This window comes from Carassius gibelio, chromosome A14 (assembly GCF_023724105.1).
Source record: "Carassius gibelio isolate Cgi1373 ecotype wild population from Czech Republic chromosome A14, carGib1.2-hapl.c, whole genome shotgun sequence".
NCBI lineage: Eukaryota > Metazoa > Chordata > Actinopteri > Cypriniformes > Cyprinidae > Carassius > Carassius gibelio.
In genome coordinates this window covers 23,805,874-23,824,921 of record NC_068384.1, presented here as the reverse complement: position 1 = coordinate 23,824,921, position 19,048 = coordinate 23,805,874, and the positions used below count along the sequence as shown (strand labels likewise).

General features: G+C 44.2%; 25 non-coding genes across 25 annotated transcripts; 12 read left to right on the top strand and 13 right to left on the bottom strand.

The window, feature by feature from the left end:
- The first annotated feature begins 138 nt into the window (after positions 1 to 138).
- trnas-gcu (transfer RNA serine (anticodon GCU)) lies at positions 139 to 220 on the top strand. The gene has a single exon. It is a non-coding gene; the product is annotated as a tRNA-Ser (tRNA).
- A 156-nt stretch (positions 221 to 376) lies between these two features.
- Positions 377 to 517, bottom strand: LOC128027827 (U4 spliceosomal RNA). The gene has a single exon (XR_008186826.1). It is a non-coding gene; the product is annotated as a U4 spliceosomal RNA (small nuclear RNA).
- A 715-nt stretch (positions 518 to 1,232) lies between these two features.
- Positions 1,233 to 1,314, top strand: trnas-gcu (transfer RNA serine (anticodon GCU)). The gene has a single exon. It is a non-coding gene; the product is annotated as a tRNA-Ser (tRNA).
- A 169-nt stretch (positions 1,315 to 1,483) lies between these two features.
- Positions 1,484 to 1,624, bottom strand: LOC128027826 (U4 spliceosomal RNA). Its single transcript, XR_008186825.1, has one exon. It is a non-coding gene; the product is annotated as a U4 spliceosomal RNA (small nuclear RNA).
- A 737-nt stretch (positions 1,625 to 2,361) lies between these two features.
- On the top strand, positions 2,362 to 2,443 carry trnas-gcu (transfer RNA serine (anticodon GCU)). Its single transcript has one exon. It is a non-coding gene; the product is annotated as a tRNA-Ser (tRNA).
- Positions 2,444 to 2,612: 169 nt separating this feature from the next.
- Positions 2,613 to 2,753, bottom strand: LOC128027825 (U4 spliceosomal RNA). The gene has a single exon (XR_008186824.1). It is a non-coding gene; the product is annotated as a U4 spliceosomal RNA (small nuclear RNA).
- Positions 2,754 to 3,490: 737 nt separating this feature from the next.
- trnas-gcu (transfer RNA serine (anticodon GCU)) lies at positions 3,491 to 3,572 on the top strand. Its single transcript has one exon. It is a non-coding gene; the product is annotated as a tRNA-Ser (tRNA).
- Positions 3,573 to 3,741: 169 nt separating this feature from the next.
- LOC128027824 (U4 spliceosomal RNA) lies at positions 3,742 to 3,882 on the bottom strand. Its single transcript, XR_008186823.1, has one exon. It is a non-coding gene; the product is annotated as a U4 spliceosomal RNA (small nuclear RNA).
- Positions 3,883 to 4,618: 736 nt separating this feature from the next.
- On the top strand, positions 4,619 to 4,700 carry trnas-gcu (transfer RNA serine (anticodon GCU)). Its single transcript has one exon. It is a non-coding gene; the product is annotated as a tRNA-Ser (tRNA).
- A 156-nt stretch (positions 4,701 to 4,856) lies between these two features.
- Positions 4,857 to 4,997, bottom strand: LOC128027823 (U4 spliceosomal RNA). Its single transcript, XR_008186822.1, has one exon. It is a non-coding gene; the product is annotated as a U4 spliceosomal RNA (small nuclear RNA).
- Positions 4,998 to 5,611: 614 nt separating this feature from the next.
- Positions 5,612 to 5,693, top strand: trnas-gcu (transfer RNA serine (anticodon GCU)). The gene has a single exon. It is a non-coding gene; the product is annotated as a tRNA-Ser (tRNA).
- A 169-nt stretch (positions 5,694 to 5,862) lies between these two features.
- Positions 5,863 to 6,003, bottom strand: LOC128027822 (U4 spliceosomal RNA). Its single transcript, XR_008186821.1, has one exon. It is a non-coding gene; the product is annotated as a U4 spliceosomal RNA (small nuclear RNA).
- A 944-nt stretch (positions 6,004 to 6,947) lies between these two features.
- On the bottom strand, positions 6,948 to 7,088 carry LOC128027821 (U4 spliceosomal RNA). Its single transcript, XR_008186820.1, has one exon. It is a non-coding gene; the product is annotated as a U4 spliceosomal RNA (small nuclear RNA).
- A 737-nt stretch (positions 7,089 to 7,825) lies between these two features.
- Positions 7,826 to 7,907, top strand: trnas-gcu (transfer RNA serine (anticodon GCU)). The gene has a single exon. It is a non-coding gene; the product is annotated as a tRNA-Ser (tRNA).
- Positions 7,908 to 8,076: 169 nt separating this feature from the next.
- On the bottom strand, positions 8,077 to 8,217 carry LOC128027819 (U4 spliceosomal RNA). The gene has a single exon (XR_008186819.1). It is a non-coding gene; the product is annotated as a U4 spliceosomal RNA (small nuclear RNA).
- A 715-nt stretch (positions 8,218 to 8,932) lies between these two features.
- Positions 8,933 to 9,014, top strand: trnas-gcu (transfer RNA serine (anticodon GCU)). Its single transcript has one exon. It is a non-coding gene; the product is annotated as a tRNA-Ser (tRNA).
- Positions 9,015 to 9,183: 169 nt separating this feature from the next.
- LOC128027818 (U4 spliceosomal RNA) lies at positions 9,184 to 9,324 on the bottom strand. Its single transcript, XR_008186818.1, has one exon. It is a non-coding gene; the product is annotated as a U4 spliceosomal RNA (small nuclear RNA).
- A 736-nt stretch (positions 9,325 to 10,060) lies between these two features.
- Positions 10,061 to 10,142, top strand: trnas-gcu (transfer RNA serine (anticodon GCU)). The gene has a single exon. It is a non-coding gene; the product is annotated as a tRNA-Ser (tRNA).
- A 169-nt stretch (positions 10,143 to 10,311) lies between these two features.
- On the bottom strand, positions 10,312 to 10,452 carry LOC128027817 (U4 spliceosomal RNA). The gene has a single exon (XR_008186817.1). It is a non-coding gene; the product is annotated as a U4 spliceosomal RNA (small nuclear RNA).
- Positions 10,453 to 11,167: 715 nt separating this feature from the next.
- trnas-gcu (transfer RNA serine (anticodon GCU)) lies at positions 11,168 to 11,249 on the top strand. Its single transcript has one exon. It is a non-coding gene; the product is annotated as a tRNA-Ser (tRNA).
- Positions 11,250 to 11,418: 169 nt separating this feature from the next.
- LOC128027816 (U4 spliceosomal RNA) lies at positions 11,419 to 11,559 on the bottom strand. Its single transcript, XR_008186816.1, has one exon. It is a non-coding gene; the product is annotated as a U4 spliceosomal RNA (small nuclear RNA).
- Positions 11,560 to 12,295: 736 nt separating this feature from the next.
- trnas-gcu (transfer RNA serine (anticodon GCU)) lies at positions 12,296 to 12,377 on the top strand. Its single transcript has one exon. It is a non-coding gene; the product is annotated as a tRNA-Ser (tRNA).
- Positions 12,378 to 12,546: 169 nt separating this feature from the next.
- On the bottom strand, positions 12,547 to 12,687 carry LOC128027815 (U4 spliceosomal RNA). Its single transcript, XR_008186815.1, has one exon. It is a non-coding gene; the product is annotated as a U4 spliceosomal RNA (small nuclear RNA).
- Positions 12,688 to 17,329: 4,642 nt separating this feature from the next.
- On the top strand, positions 17,330 to 17,411 carry trnas-gcu (transfer RNA serine (anticodon GCU)). The gene has a single exon. It is a non-coding gene; the product is annotated as a tRNA-Ser (tRNA).
- Positions 17,412 to 17,580: 169 nt separating this feature from the next.
- Positions 17,581 to 17,721, bottom strand: LOC128028126 (U4 spliceosomal RNA). The gene has a single exon (XR_008187110.1). It is a non-coding gene; the product is annotated as a U4 spliceosomal RNA (small nuclear RNA).
- Positions 17,722 to 19,048: the final 1,327 nt, after the last annotated feature.

Below are 19,048 nucleotides of genomic sequence, written 5' to 3'. Positions count from 1 at the left end.
ACTGTAGGCATATCTCAGCGTACATGTACAAAAATTAACTATACTTTGGTTTCCAGGGTGAGCTTCGACATCACAGTGCTAAGAGGTCCTTCATGAAAACCACCCGAGCCCAGAGAGCAGTCAGGAACTCGCACAAGTGACGAGGTGGCCGAGTGGTTAAGGCGATGGACTGCTAATCCATTGTGCTCTGCACGCGTGGGTTCGAATCCCATCCTCGTCGTTCCTTGCTCTGCTCGTACATTTGGTGCACTTTCCTTTTGTTCCACGTTCACCTCATGCAGTGCGATCCAAAAGGGTCGATGATCTGAATCAGCTGTGTTAAATAACGGAAGTACTATTTAAAGGGACGAGACCTGTTCTTCAACAACACAATAAGCTTCAAAAGAAGCTGGCAAAAATTGCCAAGGCTGACTGTATTTCAAGTCATCCTGGCGGGGTATTGGGTAAAGTTTTCAACCAGCAATGATCGCGCCTCGGATGAGCCTCATAGGCTACAATATTGCCTCTGCGAAAGAATGGTGTCAAAGGTCGCGACCTTTCAACTGGACCCATGTGGACGTGGAACGACAGGGTGGTGATTGGCTCCAAACTGCGTGGTGTGTCTACGAATCCAGTAGGCAGTATGTACGAGAAGCCTTATTTGCTGCTCTCCCTTTACTTAAAGAGGTTTGTGAGTTGCTTTCTCGAAGCCCTGGGGGAAGAGACTTATTGGTATCTTGGCAAAAAGGGGTGGAGTGGTAAAGCTCGCGGTTTGGGTCAGTATAGATTCTGTTTGACGAGGCCCCTGGGGGGTTGGGTAGGATACTGACGAGTGCAGGGAGTGCAAGTTCTGAGGGAGGTCCTGTGTCAAATGTGCTACCCTTTGCTAGACTCAGGTGTTCTCTCAAAACGGCAACGGAGACCAGAACGACAGAGGGCCACAATGACAAGCGCTTGTCTGAGGGTCATGAGATAGGAGCAAGCTCAGCTTTTAAGAGTACAAAGAACATCAGTCATAAATGATGAAAAATGCAGCAGGTGCTGGACAAAGTTCAAACTTTCTAGAGCGCAAGTGTTTAACCTTCTGCATTCTAAAGCTCAAACAAATGGAATATGCTTTGAAATTCTACGTGTTCAACTGTAGGCATATCTCAGCGTACATGTACAAAAATTAACTATACTTTGGTTTCCATGGTGAGCTTCCTTCATGAAAACCACCCCGGCCCAGAGTTCAGTCAGGTACTCGCACAAGTGATGAGGTGGCCGAGTGGTTAAGGCGATGGACTGCTAATCCATTGTGCTCTGCACGCGTGGGTTCGAATCCCATCCTCGTCGTTCCTTGCTCTGCAGGTTCATCTGCTCTGAACATTTGGTGCACTTTCCTTTTGTTCCACGTTCACCTCATGCAGTGCGATCCAAAAGGGTCGATGATCTGAATCAGCTGTGTTAAATAACGGAAGTACTATTTAAAGGGACGAGACCTGTTCTTCAACAACACAATAAGCTTCAAAAGAAGCTGGCAAAAATTGCCAAGGCTGACTGTATTTCAAGTCATCCTGGCGGGGTATTGGGTAAAGTTTTCAACCAGCAATGATCGCGCCTCGGATGAGCCTCATAGGCTACAATATTGCCTCTGCGAAAGAATGGTGTCAAAGGTCGCGACCTTTCAACTGGACCCATGTGGACGTGGAACGACAGGGTGGTAATTGGCTCCAAACTGCGTGGTGTGTCTACGAATCCAGTAGGCAGTATGTACGAGAAGCCTTATTTGCTGCTCTCCCTTTACTTAAAGAGGTTTGTGAGTTGCTTTCTCGAAGCCCTGGGGGAAGAGACTTATTGGTATCTTGGCAAAAAGGGGTGGAGTGGTAAAGCTCGCGGTTTGGGTCAGTATAGATTCTGTTTGACGAGGCCCCTGGGGGGTTGGGTAGGATACTGACGAGTGCAGGGAGTGCAAGTTCTGAGGGAGGTCCTGTGTCAAATGTGCTACCCTTTGCTAGACTCAGGTGTTCTCTCAAAACGGCAACGGAGACCAGAACGACAGAGGGCCACAATGACAAGCGCTTGTCTGAGGGTCATGAGATAGGAGCAAGCTCAGCTTTTAAGAGTACAAAGAACATCAGTCATAAATGATGAAAAATGCAGCAGGTGCTGGACAAAGTTCAAACTTTCTAGAGCGCAAGTGTTTAACCTTCTGCATTCGAAAGCTCAAACAAATGGAATATGCTTTGAAATTCTACGTGTTCAACTGTAGGCATATCTCAGCGTACATGTACAAAAATGAACTATACTTTGGTTTCCAGGGTGAGCTTCGACATCACAGTGCTAAGAGGTCCTTCATGAAAACCACCCGAGCCCAGAGAGCAGTCAGGAACTCGCACAAGTGACGAGGTGGCCGAGTGGTTAAGGCGATGGACTGCTAATCCATTGTGCTCTACACGCGTGGGTTCGAATCCCATCCTCGTCGTTCCTTGCTCTGCTCGTTCATCTGCTCTGCACATTTGGTGCACTTTCCTTTTGTTCCACGTTCACCTCATGCAGTGCGATCCAAAAGGGTCGATGATCTGAATCAGCTGTGTTAAATAACGGAAGTACTATTTAAAGGGACGAGACCTGTTCTTCAACAACACAATAAGCTTCAAAAGAAGCTGGCAAAAATTGCCAAGGCTGACTGTATTTCAAGTCATCCTGGCGGGGTATTGGGTAAAGTTTTCAACCAGCAATGATCGCGCCTCGGATGAGCCTCATAGGCTACAATATTGCCTCTGCGAAAGAATGGTGTCAAAGGTCGCGACCTTTCAACTGGACCCATGTGGACGTGGAACGACAGGGTGGTGATTGGCTCCAAACTGCGTGGTGTGTCTACGAATCCAGTAGGCAGTATGTACGAGAAGCCTTATTTGCTGCTCTCCCTTTACTTAAAGAGGTTTGTGAGTTGCTTTCTCGAAGCCCTGGGGGAAGAGACTTATTGGTATCTTGGCAAAAAGGGGTGGAGTGGTAAAGCTCGCGGTTTGGGTCAGTATAGATTCTGTTTGACGAGGCCCCTGGGGGGTTGGGTAGGATACTGACGAGTGCAGGGAGTGCAAGTTCTGAGGGAGGTCCTGTGTCAAATGTGCTACCCTTTGCTAGACTCAGGTGTTCTCTCAAAACGGCAACGGAGACCAGAACGACAGAGGGCCACAATGACAAGCGCTTGTCTGAGGGTCATGATATAGGAGCAAGCTCAGCTTTTAAGAGTACAAAGAACATCAGTCATAAATGATGAAAAATGCAGCAGGTGCTGGACAAAGTTCAAACTTTCTAGAGCGCAAGTGTTTAACCTTCTGCATTCGAAAGCTCAAACAAATGGAATATGCTTTGAAATTCTACGTGTTCAACTGTAGGCATATCTCAGCGTACATGTACAAAAATTAACTATACTTTGGTTTCCATGGTGAGCTTCGACATCACAGTGCTAAGAGGTCCTTCATGAAAACCACCCCAGCCCAGAGTTCAGTCAGGTACTCGCACAAGTGACGAGGTGGCCGAGTGGTTAAGGCGATGGACTGCTAATCCATTGTGCTCTGCACGCGTGGGTTCGAATCCCATCCTCGTCGTTCCTTGCTCTGCAGGTTCATCTGCTCTGAACATTTGGTGCACTTTCCTTTTGTTCCACGTTCACCTCATGCAGTGCGATCCAAAAGGGTCGATGATCTGAATCAGCTGTGTTAAATAACGGAAGTACTATTTAAAGGGACGAGACCTGTTCTTCAACAACACAATAAGCTTCAAAAGAAGCTGGCAAAAATTGCCAAGGCTGACTGTATTTCAAGTCATCCTGGCGGGGTATTGGGTAAAGTTTTCAACCAGCAATGATCGCGCCTCGGATGAGCCTCATAGGCTACAATATTGCCTCTGCGAAAGAATGGTGTCAAAGGTCGCGACCTTTCAACTGGACCCATGTGGACGTGGAACGACAGGGTGGTAATTAGCTCAAAACTGCGTGGTGTGTCTACGAATCCAGTAGGCAGTGTGTACGAGAAGCCTTATTTGCTGCTCTCACTTTACTTAAAGAGGTTTGTGAGTTGCTTTCTCGAAGCCCTGGGGGAAGAGACTTATTGGTATCTTGGCAAAAAGGGGTGGAGTGGTAAAGCTCGCGGTTTGGGTCAGTATAGATTCTGTTTGACGAGGCCGCTGGGGGTTGTGTAGGATACTGACGAAAGCAGGGAGTGCAAGTTCTGAGGGAGGTCCTGTGTCAAATGTGCTACCCTTTGCTAGACTCAGGTGTTCTCTCAAAACGGCAACGGAGACCAGAACGACAGAGGGCCACAATGACAAGCGCTTGTCTGAGGGTCATGAGATAGGAGCAAGCTCAGCTTTTAAGAGTACAAAGAACATCAGTCATAAATGATGGAAAATGCAGCAGGTGCTGGACAAAGTTCAAACTTTCTAGAGCGCAAGTGTTTAACCTTCTGCATTCGAAAGCTCAAACAAATGGAATATGCTTTGAAATTCTACGTGTTCAACTGTAGGCATATCTCAGCGTACATGTACAAAAATTAACTATACTTTGGTTTCCAGGGTGAGCTTCGACATCACAGTGCTAAGAGGTCCTTCATGAAAACCACCCGAGCCCAGAGAGCAGTCAGGAACTCGCACAAGTGACGAGGTGGCCGAGTGGTTAAGGCGATGGACTGCTAATCCATTGTGCTCTGCACGCGTGGGTTCGAATCCCATCCTCGTCGTTCCTTGCTCTGCTCGTACATTTGGTGCACTTTCCTTTTGTTCCACCTTCACCTCATGCAGTGCGATCCAAAAGGGTCGATGATCTGAATCAGCTGTGTTAAATAACGGAAGTACTATTTAAAGGGACGAGACCTGTTCTTCAACAACACAATAAGCTTCAAAAGAAGCTGGCAAAAATTGCCAAGGCTGACTGTATTTCAAGTCATCCTGGCGGGGTATTGGGTAAAGTTTTCAACCAGCAATGATCGCGCCTCGGATGAGCCTCATAGGCTACAATATTGCCTCTGCGAAAGAATGGTGTCAAAGGTCGCGACCTTTCAACTGGACCCATGTGGACGTGGAACGACAGGGTGGTAATTAGCTCAAAACTGCGTGGTGTGTCTACGAATCCAGTAGGCAGTGTGTACGAGAAGCCTTATTTGCTGCTCTCCCTTTACTTAAAGAGGTTTGTGAGTTGCTTTCTCGAAGCCCTGGGGGAAGAGACTTATTGGTATCTTGGCAAAAAGGGGTGCTACCATTTGCTAGACTCAGGTGTTCTCTCAATACGGCAACGGACACCAGAACGACAGAGGGCCACAATGACAAGCGCTTGTCTGAGGGTCATTAGATAGGAGCAAGCTCAGCTTTTAAGAGTACAAAGAACATCAGTCATAAATGATGAAAAATGCAGCAGGTGCTGGACAAAGTTCAAACTTTCTAGAGCGCACGTGTTTAACCTCCTGCATTCGAAAGCTCAAACAAATGGAATATGCTTTGAAATTCTACGTGTTCAACTGTAGGCATATCTCAGCGTACATGTACAAAAATTAACTATACTTTGGTTTCCAGGGTGAGCTTCGACATCACAGTGCTAAGAGGTCCTTCATGAAAACCACCCGAGCCCAGAGAGCAGTCAGGAACTCGCACAAGTGACGAGGTGGCCGAGTGGTTAAGGCGATGGACTGCTAATCCATTGTGCTCTGCACGCGTGGGTTCGAATCCCATCCTCGTCGTTCCTTGCTCTGCTCGTTCATCTGCTCTGCACATTTGGTGCACTTTCCTTTTGTTCCACGTTCACCTCATGCAGTGCGATCCAAAAGGGTCGATGATCTGAATCAGCTGTGTTAAATAACGGAAATACTATTTAAAGGGACGAGACCTGTTCTTCAACAACACAATAAGCTTCAAAAGAAGCTGGCAAAAATTGCCAAGGCTGACTGTATTTCAAGTCATCCTGGCGGGGTATTGGGTAAAGTTTTCAACCAGCAATGATCGCGCCTCGGATGAGCCTCATAGGCTACAATATTGCCTCTGCGAAAGAATGGTGTCAAAGGTCGCGACCTTTCAACTGGACCCATGTGGACGTGGAACGACAGGGTGGTAATTAGCTCAAAACTGCGTGGTGTGTCTACGAATCCAGTAGGCAGTGTGTACGAGAAGCCTTATTTGCTGCTCTCCCTTTACTTAAAGAGGTTTGTGAGTTGCTTTCTCGAAGCCCTGGGGGAAGAGACTTATTGGTATCTTGGCAAAAAGGGGTGGAGTGGTAAAGCTCGCGGTTTGGGTCAGTATAGATTCTGTTTGACGAGGCCGCTGGGGGTTGTGTAGGATACTGACGAGTGCAGGGATTGCAAGTTCTGAGGGAGGTCCTGTGTCAAATGTGCTACCCTTTGCTAGACTCAGGTGTTCTCTCAAAACGGCAACGGAGACCAGAACGACAGAGGGCCACAATGACAAGCGCTTGTCTGAGGGTCATGAGATAGGAGCAAGCTCAGCTTTTAAGAGTACAAAGAACATCAGTCATAAATGATGGAAAATGCAGCAGGTGCTGGACAAAGTTCAAACTTTCTAGAGCGCAAGTGTTTAACCTTCTGCATTCGAAAGCTCAAACTAATGGAATATGCTTTGAAATTCTACGTGTTCAACTGTAGGCATATCTCAGCGTACATGTACAAAAATTAACTATACTTTGGTTTCCATGGTGAGCTTCGACATCACAGTGCTAAGAGGTCCTTCATGAAAACCACCCCAGCCCAGAGTTCAGTCAGGTACTCGCACAAGTGACGAGGTGGCCGCGTGGGTTCGAATCCCATCCTCGTCGTTCCTTGCTCTGCAGGTTCATCTGCTCTGAACATTTGGTGCACTTTCCTTTTGTTCCACGTTCACCTCATGCAGTGCGATCCAAAAGGGTCGATGATCTGAATCAGCTGTGTTAAATAACGGAAGTACTATTTAAAGGGACGAGACCTGTTCTTCAACAACACAATAAGCTTCAAAAGAAGCTGGCAAAAATTGCCAAGGCTGACTGTATTTCAAGTCATCCTGGCGGGGTATTGGGTAAAGTTTTCAACCAGCAATGATCGCGCCTCGGATGAGCCTCATAGGCTACAATATTGCCTCTGCGAAAGAATGGTGTCAAAGGTCGCGACCTTTCAACTGGACCCATGTGGACGTGGAACGACAGGGTGGTGATTGGCTCCAAACTGCGTGGTGTGTCTACGAATCCAGTAGGCAGTATGTACGAGAAGCCTTATTTGCTGCTCTCCCTTTACTTAAAGAGGTTTGTGAGTTGCTTTCTCGAAGCCCTGGGGGAAGAGACTTATTGGTATCTTGGCAAAAAGGGGTGGAGTGGTAAAGCTCGCGGTTTGGGTCAGTATAGATTCTGTTTGACGAGGCCCCTGGGGGGTTGGGTAGGATACTGACGAGTGCAGGGAGTGCAAGTTCTGAGGGAGGTCCTGTGTCAAATGTGCTACCCTTTGCTAGACTCAGGTGTTCTCTCAAAACGGCAACGGAGACCAGAACGACAGAGGGCCACAATGACAAGCGCTTGTCTGAGGGTCATGAGATAGGAGCAAGCTCAGCTTTTAAGAGTACAAAGAACATCAGTCATAAATGATGGAAAATGCAGCAGGTGCTGGACAAAGTTCAAACTTTCTAGAGCGCAAGTGTTTAACCTTCTGCATTCGAAAGCTCAAACAAATGGAATATGCTTTGAAATTCTACGTGTTCAACTGTAGGCATATCTCAGCGTACATGTACAAAAATTAACTATACTTTGGTTTCCAGGGTGAGCTTCGACATCACAGTGCTAAGAGGTCCTTCATGAAAACCACCCGAGCCCAGAGAGCAGTCAGGAACTCGCACAAGTGACGAGGTGGCCGAGTGGTTAAGGCGATGGACTGCTAATCCATTGTGCTCTGCACGCTTGGGTTCGAATCCCATCCTCGTCGTTCCTTGCTCTGCTCGTTCATCTGCTCTGCACATTTGGTGCACTTTCCTTTTGTTCCACGTTCACCTCATGCAGTGCGATCCAAAAGGGTCGATGATCTGAATCAGCTGTGTTAAATAACGGAAGTACTATTTAAAGGGACGAGACCTGTTCTTCAACAACACAATAAGCTTCAAAAGAAGCTGGCAAAAATTGCCAAGGCTGACTGTATTTCAAGTCATCCTGGCGGGGTATTGGGTAAAGTTTTCAACCAGCAATGATCGCGCCTCGGATGAGCCTCATAGGCTACAATATTGCCTCTGCGAAAGAATGGTGTCAAAGGTCGCGACCTTTCAACTGGACCCATGTGGACGTGGAACGACAGGGTGGTGATTGGCTCCAAACTGCGTGGTGTGTCTACGAATCCAGTAGGCAGTATGTACGAGAAGCCTTATTTGCTGCTCTCCCTTTACTTAAAGAGGTTTGTGAGTTGCTTTCTCGAAGCCCTGGGGGAAGAGACTTATTGGTATCTTGGCAAAAAGGGGTGGAGTGGTAAAGCTCGCGGTTTGGGTCAGTATAGATTCTGTTTGACGAGGCCCCTGGGGGGTTGGGTAGGATACTGACGAGTGCAGGGAGTGCAAGTTCTGAGGGAGGTCCTGTGTCAAATGTGCTACCCTTTGCTAGACTCAGGTGTTCTCTCAAAACGGCAACGGAGACCAGAACGACAGAGGGCCACAATGACAAGCGCTTGTCTGAGGGTCATGAGATAGGAGCAAGCTCAGCTTTTAAGAGTACAAAGAACATCAGTCATAAATGATGAAAAATGCAGCAGGTGCTGGACAAAGTTCAAACTTTCTAGAGCGCAAGTGTTTAACCTTCTGCATTCTAAAGCTCAAACAAATGGAATATGCTTTGAAATTCTACGTGTTCAACTGTAGGCATATCTCAGCGTACATGTACAAAAATTAACTATACTTTGGTTTCCATGGTGAGCTTCCTTCATGAAAACCACCCCGGCCCAGAGTTCAGTCAGGTACTCGCACAAGTGATGAGGTGGCCGAGTGGTTAAGGCGATGGACTGCTAATCCATTGTGCTCTGCACGCGTGGGTTCGAATCCCATCCTCGTCGTTCCTTGCTCTGCTCGTTCATCTGCTCTGCACATTTGGTGCACTTTCCTTTTGTTCCACGTTCACCTCATGCAGTGCGATCCAAAAGGGTCGATGATCTGAATCAGCTGTGTTAAATAACGGAAGTACTATTTAAAGGGACGAGACCTGTTCTTCAACAACACAATAAGCTTCAAAAGAAGCTGGCAAAAATTGCCAAGGCTGACTGTATTTCAAGTCATCCTGGCGGGGTATTGGGTAAAGTTTTCAACCAGCAATGATCGCGCCTCGGATGAGCCTCATAGGCTACAATATTGCCTCTGCGAAAGAATGGTGTCAAAAGTCGCGACCTTTCAACTGAACCCATGTGGATGTGGAACGACAGGGTGGTGATTGGCTCCAAACTGCGTGGTGTGTCTACGAATCCAGTAGGCAGTATGTACGAGAAGCCTTATTTGCTGCTCTCCCTTTACTTAAAGAGGTTTGTGAGTTGCTTTCTCGAACCCCTGGGGAAGAGACTTATTGGTATCTTGGCAAAAAGGGGTGGAGTCGTAAAGCTCGCGGTTTGGGTCAGTATAGATTCTGTTTGACGAGGCCCCTGGGGGGTTGTGTAGGATACTGACGAGTGCAGGGAGTGCAAGTTCTGAGGGAGGTCCTGTGTCAAATGTGCTACCCTTTGCTAGACTCAGGTGTTCTCTCAAAACGGCAACGGAGACCAGAACGACAGAGGGCCACAATGACAAGCGCTTGTCTGAGGGTCATGAGATAGGAGCAAGCTCAGCTTTTAAGAGTACAAAGAACATCAGTCATAAATGATGGAAAATGCAGCAGGTGCTGGACAAAGTTCAAACTTTCTAGAGCGCAAGTGTTTAACCTTCTGCATTCGAAAGCTCAAACAAATGGAATATGCTTTGAAATTCTACGTGTTCAACTGTAGGCATATCTCAGCGTACATGTACAAAAATTAACTATACTTTGGTTTCCAGGGTGAGCTTCGACATCACAGTGCTAAGAGGTCCTTCATGAAAACCACCCGAGCCCAGAGAGCAGTCAGGAACTCGCACAAGTGACGAGGTGGCCGAGTGGTTAAGGCGATGGACTGCTAATCCATTGTGCTCTGCACGCGTGGGTTCGAATCCCATCCTCGTCGTTCCTTGCTCTGCTCGTTCATCTGCTCTGCACATTTGGTGCACTTTCCTTTTGTTCCACGTTCACCTCATGCAGTGCGATCCAAAAGGGTCGATGATCTGAATCAGCTGTGTTAAATAACGGAAGTACTATTTAAAGGGACGAGACCTGTTCTTCAACAACACAATAAGCTTCAAAAGAAGCTGGCAAAAATTGCCAAGGCTGACTGTATTTCAAGTCATCCTGGCGGGGTATTGGGTAAAGTTTTCAACCAGCAATGATCGCGCCTCGGATGAGCCTCATAGGCTACAATATTGCCTCTGCGAAAGAATGGTGTCAAAGGTCGCGACCTTTCAACTGGACCCATGTGGACGTGGAACGACAGGGTGGTGATTGGCTCCAAACTGCGTGGTGTGTCTACGAATCCAGTAGGCAGTATGTACGAGAAGCCTTATTTGCTGCTCTCCCTTTACTTAAAGAGGTTTGTGAGTTGCTTTCTCGAAGCCCTGGGGGAAGAGACTTATTGGTATCTTGGCAAAAAGGGGTGGAGTGGTAAAGCTCGCGGTTTGGGTCAGTATAGATTCTGTTTGACGAGGCCCCTGGGGGGTTGGGTAGGATACTGACGAGTGCAGGGAGTGCAAGTTCTGAGGGAGGTCCTGTGTCAAATGTGCTACCCTTTGCTAGACTCAGGTGTTCTCTCAAAACGGCAACGGAGACCAGAACGACAGAGGGCCACAATGACAAGCGCTTGTCTGAGGGTCATGAGATAGGAGCAAGCTCAGCTTTTAAGAGTACAAAGAACATCAGTCATAAATGATGAAAAATGCAGCAGGTGCTGGACAAAGTTCAAACTTTCTAGAGCGCAAGTGTTTAACCTTCTGCATTCTAAAGCTCAAACAAATGGAATATGCTTTGAAATTCTACGTGTTCAACTGTAGGCATATCTCAGCGTACATGTACAAAAATTAACTATACTTTGGTTTCCATGGTGAGCTTCCTTCATGAAAACCACCCCGGCCCAGAGTTCAGTCAGGTACTCGCACAAGTGACGAGGTGGCCGAGTGGTTAAGGCGATGGACTGCTAATCCATTGTGCTCTGCACGCGTGGGTTCGAATCCCATCCTCGTCGTTCCTTGCTCTGCTCGTTCATCTGCTCTGCACATTTGGTGCACTTTCCTTTTGTTCCACGTTCACCTCATGCAGTGCGATCCAAAAGGGTCGATGATCTGAATCAGCTGTGTTAAATAACGGAAGTACTATTTAAAGGGACGAGACCTGTTCTTCAACAACACAATAAGCTTCAAAAGAAGCTGGCAAAAATTGCCAAGGCTGACTGTATTTCAAGTCATCCTGGCGGGGTATTGGGTAAAGTTTTCAACCAGCAATGATCGCGCCTCGGATGAGCCTCATAGGCTACAATATTGCCTCTGCGAAAGAATGGTGTCAAAGGTCGCGACCTTTCAACTGAACCCATGTGGATGTGGAACGACAGGGTGGTGATTGGCTCCAAACTGCGTGGTGTGTCTACGAATCCAGTAGGCAGTATGTACGAGAAGCCTTATTTGCTGCTCTCCCTTTACTTAAAGAGGTTTGTGAGTTGCTTTCTCGAACCCCTGGGGAAGAGACTTATTGGTATCTTGGCAAAAAGGGGTGGAGTCGTAAAGCTCGCGGTTTGGGTCAGTATAGATTCTGTTTGACGAGGCCCCTGGGGGGTTGTGTAGGATACTGACGAGTGCAGGGAGTGCAAGTTCTGAGGGAGGTCCTGTGTCAAATGTGCTACCCTTTGCTAGACTCAGGTGTTCTCTCAAAACGGCAACGGAGACCAGAACGACAGAGGGCCACAATGACAAGCGCTTGTCTGAGGGTCATGAGATAGGAGCAAGCTCAGCTTTTAAGAGTACAAAGAACATCAGTCATAAATGATGGAAAATGCAGCAGGTGCTGGACAAAGTTCAAACTTTCTAGAGCGCAAGTGTTTAACCTTCTGCATTCGAAAGCTCAAACAAATGGAATATGCTTTGAAATTCTACGTGTTCAACTGTAGGCATATCTCAGCGTACATGTACAAAAATTAACTATACTTTGGTTTCCAGGGTGAGCTTCGACATCACAGTGCTAAGAGGTCCTTCATGAAAACCACCCGAGCCCAGAGAGCAGTCAGGAACTCGCACAAGTGACGAGGTGGCCGAGTGGTTAAGGCCATGGACTGCTAATCCATTGTGCTCTGCACGCGTGGGTTCGAATCCCATCCTCGTCGTTCCTTGCTCTGCTCGTTCATCTGCTCTGCACATTTGGTGCACTTTCCTTTTGTTCCACGTTCACCTCATGCAGTGCGATCCAAAAGGGTCGATGATCTGAATCAGCTGTGTTAAATAACGGAAGTACTATTTAAAGGGACGAGACCTGTTCTTCAACAACACAATAAGCTTCAAAAGAAGCTGGCAAAAATTGCCAAGGCTGACTGTATTTCAAGTCATCCTGGCGGGGTATTGGGTAAAGTTTTCAACCAGCAATGATCGCGCCTCGGATGAGCCTCATAGGCTACAATATTGCCTCTGCGAAAGAATGGTGTCAAAGGTCGCGACCTTTCAACTGGACCCATGTGGACGTGGAACGACAGGGTGGTGATTGGCTCCAAACTGCGTGGTGTGTCTACGAATCCAGTAGGCAGTATGTACGAGAAGCCTTATTTGCTGCTCTCCCTTTACTTAAATAGGTTTGTGAGTTGCTTTCTCGAAGCCCTGGGGGAAGAGACTTATTGGTATCTTGGCAAAAAGGGGTGGAGTGGTAAAGCTCGCGGTTTGGGTCAGTATAGATTCTGTTTGACGAGGCCCCTGGGGGGTTGGGTAGGATACTGACGAGTGCAAGTTCTGAGGGAGGTCCTGTGTCAAATTTGCTACCCTTTGCTAGACTCAGGTGTTCTCTCAAAACTTTCTTTTCAAACTTTCTAGAGCGCAAGTGTTTAACCTTCTGCATTCGAAAGCTCAAACAAATGGAATATGCTTTGAAATTCTACGTGTTCAACTGTAGGCATATCTCAGCGTACATGTACAAAAATTAACTATACTTTGGTTTCCATGGTGAGCTTCCTTCATGAAAACCACCCCAGCCCAGAGTTCAGTCAGGCACTCACACAAGTGAAGAGGTGGCCGAGTGGTTAAGGCGATGGACTGAAGCTGGGGAGCAATAGTCCGTCAAAGACGGGGAAGAAGGGAACAAAAGAGGGAAGAAAGAAAAAGAGAAGGGGAAGAAGAGACAGGAAAAATGAAGAAAAGAAAGGGTGAAATTTGACGTTCAAAGACGGATCTTCCTTAGCATGCGCGCAGTGATATATCTTCCAGTTTCTTCTTGCGGTAAATTTGCGCATTTATATTACACTGTTTTCTATTGCAGGTGCTCCCCTCGACTCGGGTTCGAATCCAGCTAAAGACAACTTTTTGTTTTATTGTTAATTGCTTTAAAGAAATGAAGTTTCAAGGTTAATTAAATGTATATATGTGCTTGTTTGATATTTTTTTTATTACATTTTAATACACCAATGGAAATGTGTTTTGTTATTATTAGTTATTTAGTAGTTGTTGTATTATTTTTGTTATTAAGCATGTTATTATGTTTAGTTGTATTCATATTTATTTTAAGCATGTTATTAGTTGTGATTTTATTGATATTAAATCAGATTTTTTTTAAGGTTACATTCATTCAAGACACCTTTAAATCTGTCATTTTTAATTAAAAAAAGGATGCAAAAATAGTCATTATTATGCTTAAAAATGTCTGTGACAAATGACAAAGTGCAAATTATCTTTTTATAGGAATACGTTCTATTGTTGCAGTGTACTGATGAAATGTTTACTAAAGTACAAATAAAAAAGCAATCATTCTCTTTTTTTTTTTTTTTTTACAATTATGCCAACATAACAGTAATGAATATTAAACAAATTCAATTTATATAAGTTTTCAAAAAAAAAAAATTACAATTAAAAGGGAAATAAAAGGAAAATAAATGTAGAAATCAAAACACATTTCTCAATTTGTTTTTTTATTTATTGTACAATTATGCTAACAGAACAGTAATGAATATTAAATGAAGTTTTCAAACAATAAATTAAAAAGGTAAAAGTAAAAGTTAAATAGGATTAAAAAAGCAAGTTAAATAAAATAATGTTAGACACAAATATTAACAATAGTGAACTATATTTAAACAACTATATACACACAACAATAAATAAAAATATACAGTGTATACATTATTTGGGAGAAGGTTCTCCGGATTTACTCTAACAACTTTTCTTTTGTAATGTTCTCAGTCTGTGGACAGTATATACACCTTGCCCCTGTACTGGCTATGTCCCGTTGCACTGGTTTTGAATTGTCCACACTTCCTGCAAGTGTTTGCCTTGTAGGGTCTCTTGGGCATGGTTTGTGGAGCTGGCATCCTATGGACCGCTGACAGTCTTTGAACCATTTGTAGACCCTGGAACACTGGCACACCCTGAAACATCGACAAAAATATGGTTTTCTGGTATTAAAAAAAAATTGAACAAGTTTAATAATTCGTACAGAATGGAACGTGAAAAGTGTCTTCATAGAATACTTTATGCCATTACTTACAGAGACAGTACTGCTTGGTATAGAGGCACAAGACACTGCTGCGCTGGGTTGGTCTTCAACATGAGAAGGTCTCCTGACCACACTAAGATTTGGCTTTGCTGCAGCAATGTGAGAGCCAGTAAATCTTGGTTTGGTAAATCAAAAATGTGAGAAGACAGAATGTGTTATAATAGCAAGAATTACGATTTATATTAATATTACTATTTTAAGTAAATGCAGGTTTTTAAAAACATTTCTTTCTGAATAGAAGTGTAATCCATATTTATTAGAAGTATTGATTCCTGAAATTACTACAAAGTATTTGCATGATGGAATAATTGTTAATGTGTACAGTTAATAATAGCCAGCTTCTATGTGGTATGTTACCTGAGATTGAGAAAGAAAGATAATGTAGCTTTAACACATGAGAAGTATTGAGAGAGATGCCATGAGGGACATGAGTCTAGTCTCAAGAGAGAAAGCAGACAGGTTACATTCTACATTTATCCTTGACCATGTGACTTAAACCAAATCTGAGATATTCAAACTGACCATTCAGCAGACAACAGGTGCCCCCACTGTACAAGAGGGGTGACAATTAGTAGGTCTCAGCCAGCATCTCATAGCATTCTTGCTTTTTCTTTTTTTCTTCATCTTACGTTCTGAACTTTCTTGAATTTTAATTGAGCACATTCTTAAGTGGTATTATTAAAAAAGTTAAATAGTAATTCTTACCATTGAAAATTGTGTTGCAACTCTTGCTTCCACAGGTGCAGTAGGCTGGGGCTGGGGCAGGGGCATGGGATGAGGCTGGGGGTCAGGCTGACTCTGCTCCATGGCCTTCTTTGCTGTTTCAGCAACATGAGGTTCTTCCACCACCCTTTGTGCTGGTCCAGTAGAGGCTTAAGACGGAAAAATAAAATAAAATAAAAAACCCTTAATACATAATTCAGAAAGAAACCTTTTCAGTAAATATACTAATGATACTAATAAAAAACATGCATTTCAGCACACCTCCAAGCAAGGTTGTTTGGCCACAAGACAGCATCTGACATTTCTCTATCTGTAAGCATTATAACAAATATAATGCACAATACAAGTGAGTCCCTTAAGAGAGCATAAAATACTTCATTAAATTCATATATTTATTCATTCATTCATTCATTTCTAGGACACAAGTCACATTTATCTTATATATAATGTTACAACTGGTATCTCTATTTAGAGGAGAAAGATACAAGACAGGAACATTTCTTAAAATACCTGCAACATTACATAATGTCTATAAACAATTATTACACACTCTGGTTTGCACTGTTGAAAGCCATAACATAACACAACCATCACATTACATCGTTCAAATGAATGGGACCAGGTAAATGTTTGTTTTGAAGCCTGATGTGTTGTTCTCTTATGCAAATACACTAAACCAAGATACTAATAATGTTCGATTACGATTATTTTTTCTTTTTATACATCTATAATGTAAAGGTAACAAACACTCACCAATTGATAAATCTCGTACCACTTTTTATGTCGAACTACGCGACAATGACCCTTGTCATAGGTCACGAACTTGAGTAATTAACCTTTTTTACCTCTGACACGCCCCCTGGGGATGATGTCATTCTTTCGTACACCTTCGGCACGGTTCGGCAACTTGATTGACACCTGACTAGAAGCGCTGACCCCTCCACCTAGCGGTGAGAAGCGGAAACGTGCCGTCGAAATCCCCCTGCTCTTTGATTGGTCAAATGTCACGAATGTCAAGATAATGTTATAAATTGCGCTTTTTGATTGGCTGGAAATGTTAAGGCGCTTCGACGCGATTGGTCCAAATGTCATAGCGCTTCGATGCGATTGGCTGCGCAGTTCGACATTGCTCAACATTTCTGAAATTATGTCGGACTATCCTTCGTCAGCTAGGAATGCTAATCCATTGTGCTCTGCACGCGTGGGTTCGAATCCCATCCTCGTCGTTCCTTGCTCTGCTCGTTCATCTGCTCTGCACATTTGGTGCACTTTCCTTTTGTTCCACGTTCACCTCATGCAGTGCGATCCAAAAGGGTCGATGATCTGAATCAGCTGTGTTAAATAATGGAAGTACTATTTAAAGCAGTGATCCTCAAATCTGGCTCGCGAGATTCAGTTTCCTGCAGAGTTTAGCTCCGACTCTAATTAAACACACCTGCCTGTGATTTTCTAATGATCCTGAAGACACTGATTAGCAAACTCATGCGCGTTTGATTAGGGTTAGAGCTAAACGTCGCAGGAAAGTGGATCTCGCGAGCCAGATTTGAGGATCACTGATTTAAAGGGACGAGACCTGTTCTTCAATAACACAATAAGCTTCAAAAGAAGCTTATATGAAAAATGCAGCAGGTGCTGGACAAAGTTCAAACTTTCTAGAGTGCACGTGTTTAACCTTCTGCATTCGAAAGCTCAAACAAATGGAATATGCTTTGAAATTCTACGTGTTCAACTGTAGGCATATCTCAGCGTACATGTACAAAAATTAACTATACTTTGGTTTCCAGTGTGAGCTTCGACATCACAGTGCTAAGAGGTCCTTCATGAAAACCAGCGCAGCCCAGAGTTCAGTCAGGCACTCACACAAGTGACGAGGTGGCCGAGTGGTTAAGGCGATGGACTGCTAATCCATTGTGCTCTGCACGCGTGGATTCGAATCCCATCCTCGTCGTTCATTGCTCTGCTCGTTCATGTGCTCTGCACATTTGGTGCACTTTTCTTTTGTTCCACGTTCACCTCATGCAGTGCGATCCAAAAGGGTCGATGATCTGAATCAGCTGTGTTAAATAATGGAAGTACTATTTAAAGGGGCGAGACCTGTTCTTTAACAACACAATAAGCTTCAAAAGAAGCTGGCAAAAATTGCCAAGGCTGACTGTATTTCAAGTCATCCTGGCGGGGTATTGGGTAAAGTTTTCAACCAGCAAAGATCGCGCCTCGGATGAGCCTCATAGGCTACAATATTGCCTCTGTGACAGAATGGTGTCAAAGGTCGCGACCTTTCAACTGGACCCATGTGGACGTGGAATGACAGGGTGGTAATTAGCTCCAAACTGTGTGGTGTGTCTACGAAACCAGTAGGCCGTATGTACGAGAAGCCTTATTTTCTGCTCTCTCTTTACTTAAAGGGGGGTGAAATGCTCGTTTTCACTCAATATCCTGTTAATCTTGAGTACCTATAGAGTAGTACTGCATCCTTCATAACTCCAAGACGTCTTTAGTTTTATTATATTCATAAGAGAAAGATAGTCTGTATCGATTTTTCGCGGAAAAACACGACTGACTGGAGGCGTGACGTGTGGGCGGAGCTAAAGTATCACGAGCGCCAGTAGGCTTTTGCCTTGAGAGCTTTTGGAAGTTGTGACATTACCGTGAGGAAAAAGAAACCATCATCCAAAACAAACATGGCAAAAGATCAAAAGATCACTGAAAATCATTGAAACGGAGGCAAAATGCAAACATAAACAAAGAGAGAGCCATCTGTTCAGACACAAAATGCAGAGAGAGACTATAAGTACAGGGCTATACAGTAAACCATTTAACAGAATAACTTAAACTAGATTTAATTTTTTTAAGCAAATGTGAGTGGAGTTCCTGTGCAAAACTAAAACAGTCTTTTCTCTAGATATGTTTCGGTGTCTTTGTGGAATTATAGACAAATTTCTGCCATATGTTAATTTAGAGTAACTCACATAATTGTTTCATGAAGTTAATGAAATGTACAAAGTTTGAAGAGACAAGTTTATTATTTTTATTTTTTATTTTTTTTCATATAATCATGTCAGGAGATATTTCTAATTAGACATTACAATTATACTACAAACAAATCAGCTCAACAGCACATTATAAAACAACTACAGAAGCACAAGCACATGCATGGTGTTTTAAACAGTGAAATACGTGGTCTTTTGAGCAGACTCATTATAAACAGAGGAAGAGAACAACAGTCTAACAGTCTAACAGTGATGAAAGACTTGTGGTTTTAACTCCAGCAGACTCTATCAAACCTACCCATATGTGAAACTAAAAATCACATTCCATCCGCTTGTCTGAAACATCACAAGTGCTTCAGCTAGTGGATCATATGAGATGTGTGCCACTTCACATCATGGAAACGATGTTATGTGCTTTCAGTGCTGCAATGACACTACAAAGAGCTTATATAAGGATTCAGTTTCATTATATTGGCAGCATTTATATCATTCTTCTATGCTAAAGAGTTGGGGAATAAAAAACCTAAACTACATCCACTTCAGAGATGAGAGTGCTGTCAGCTTCAGCTTGTTATGCAGTGGTGTCAAAAGTATT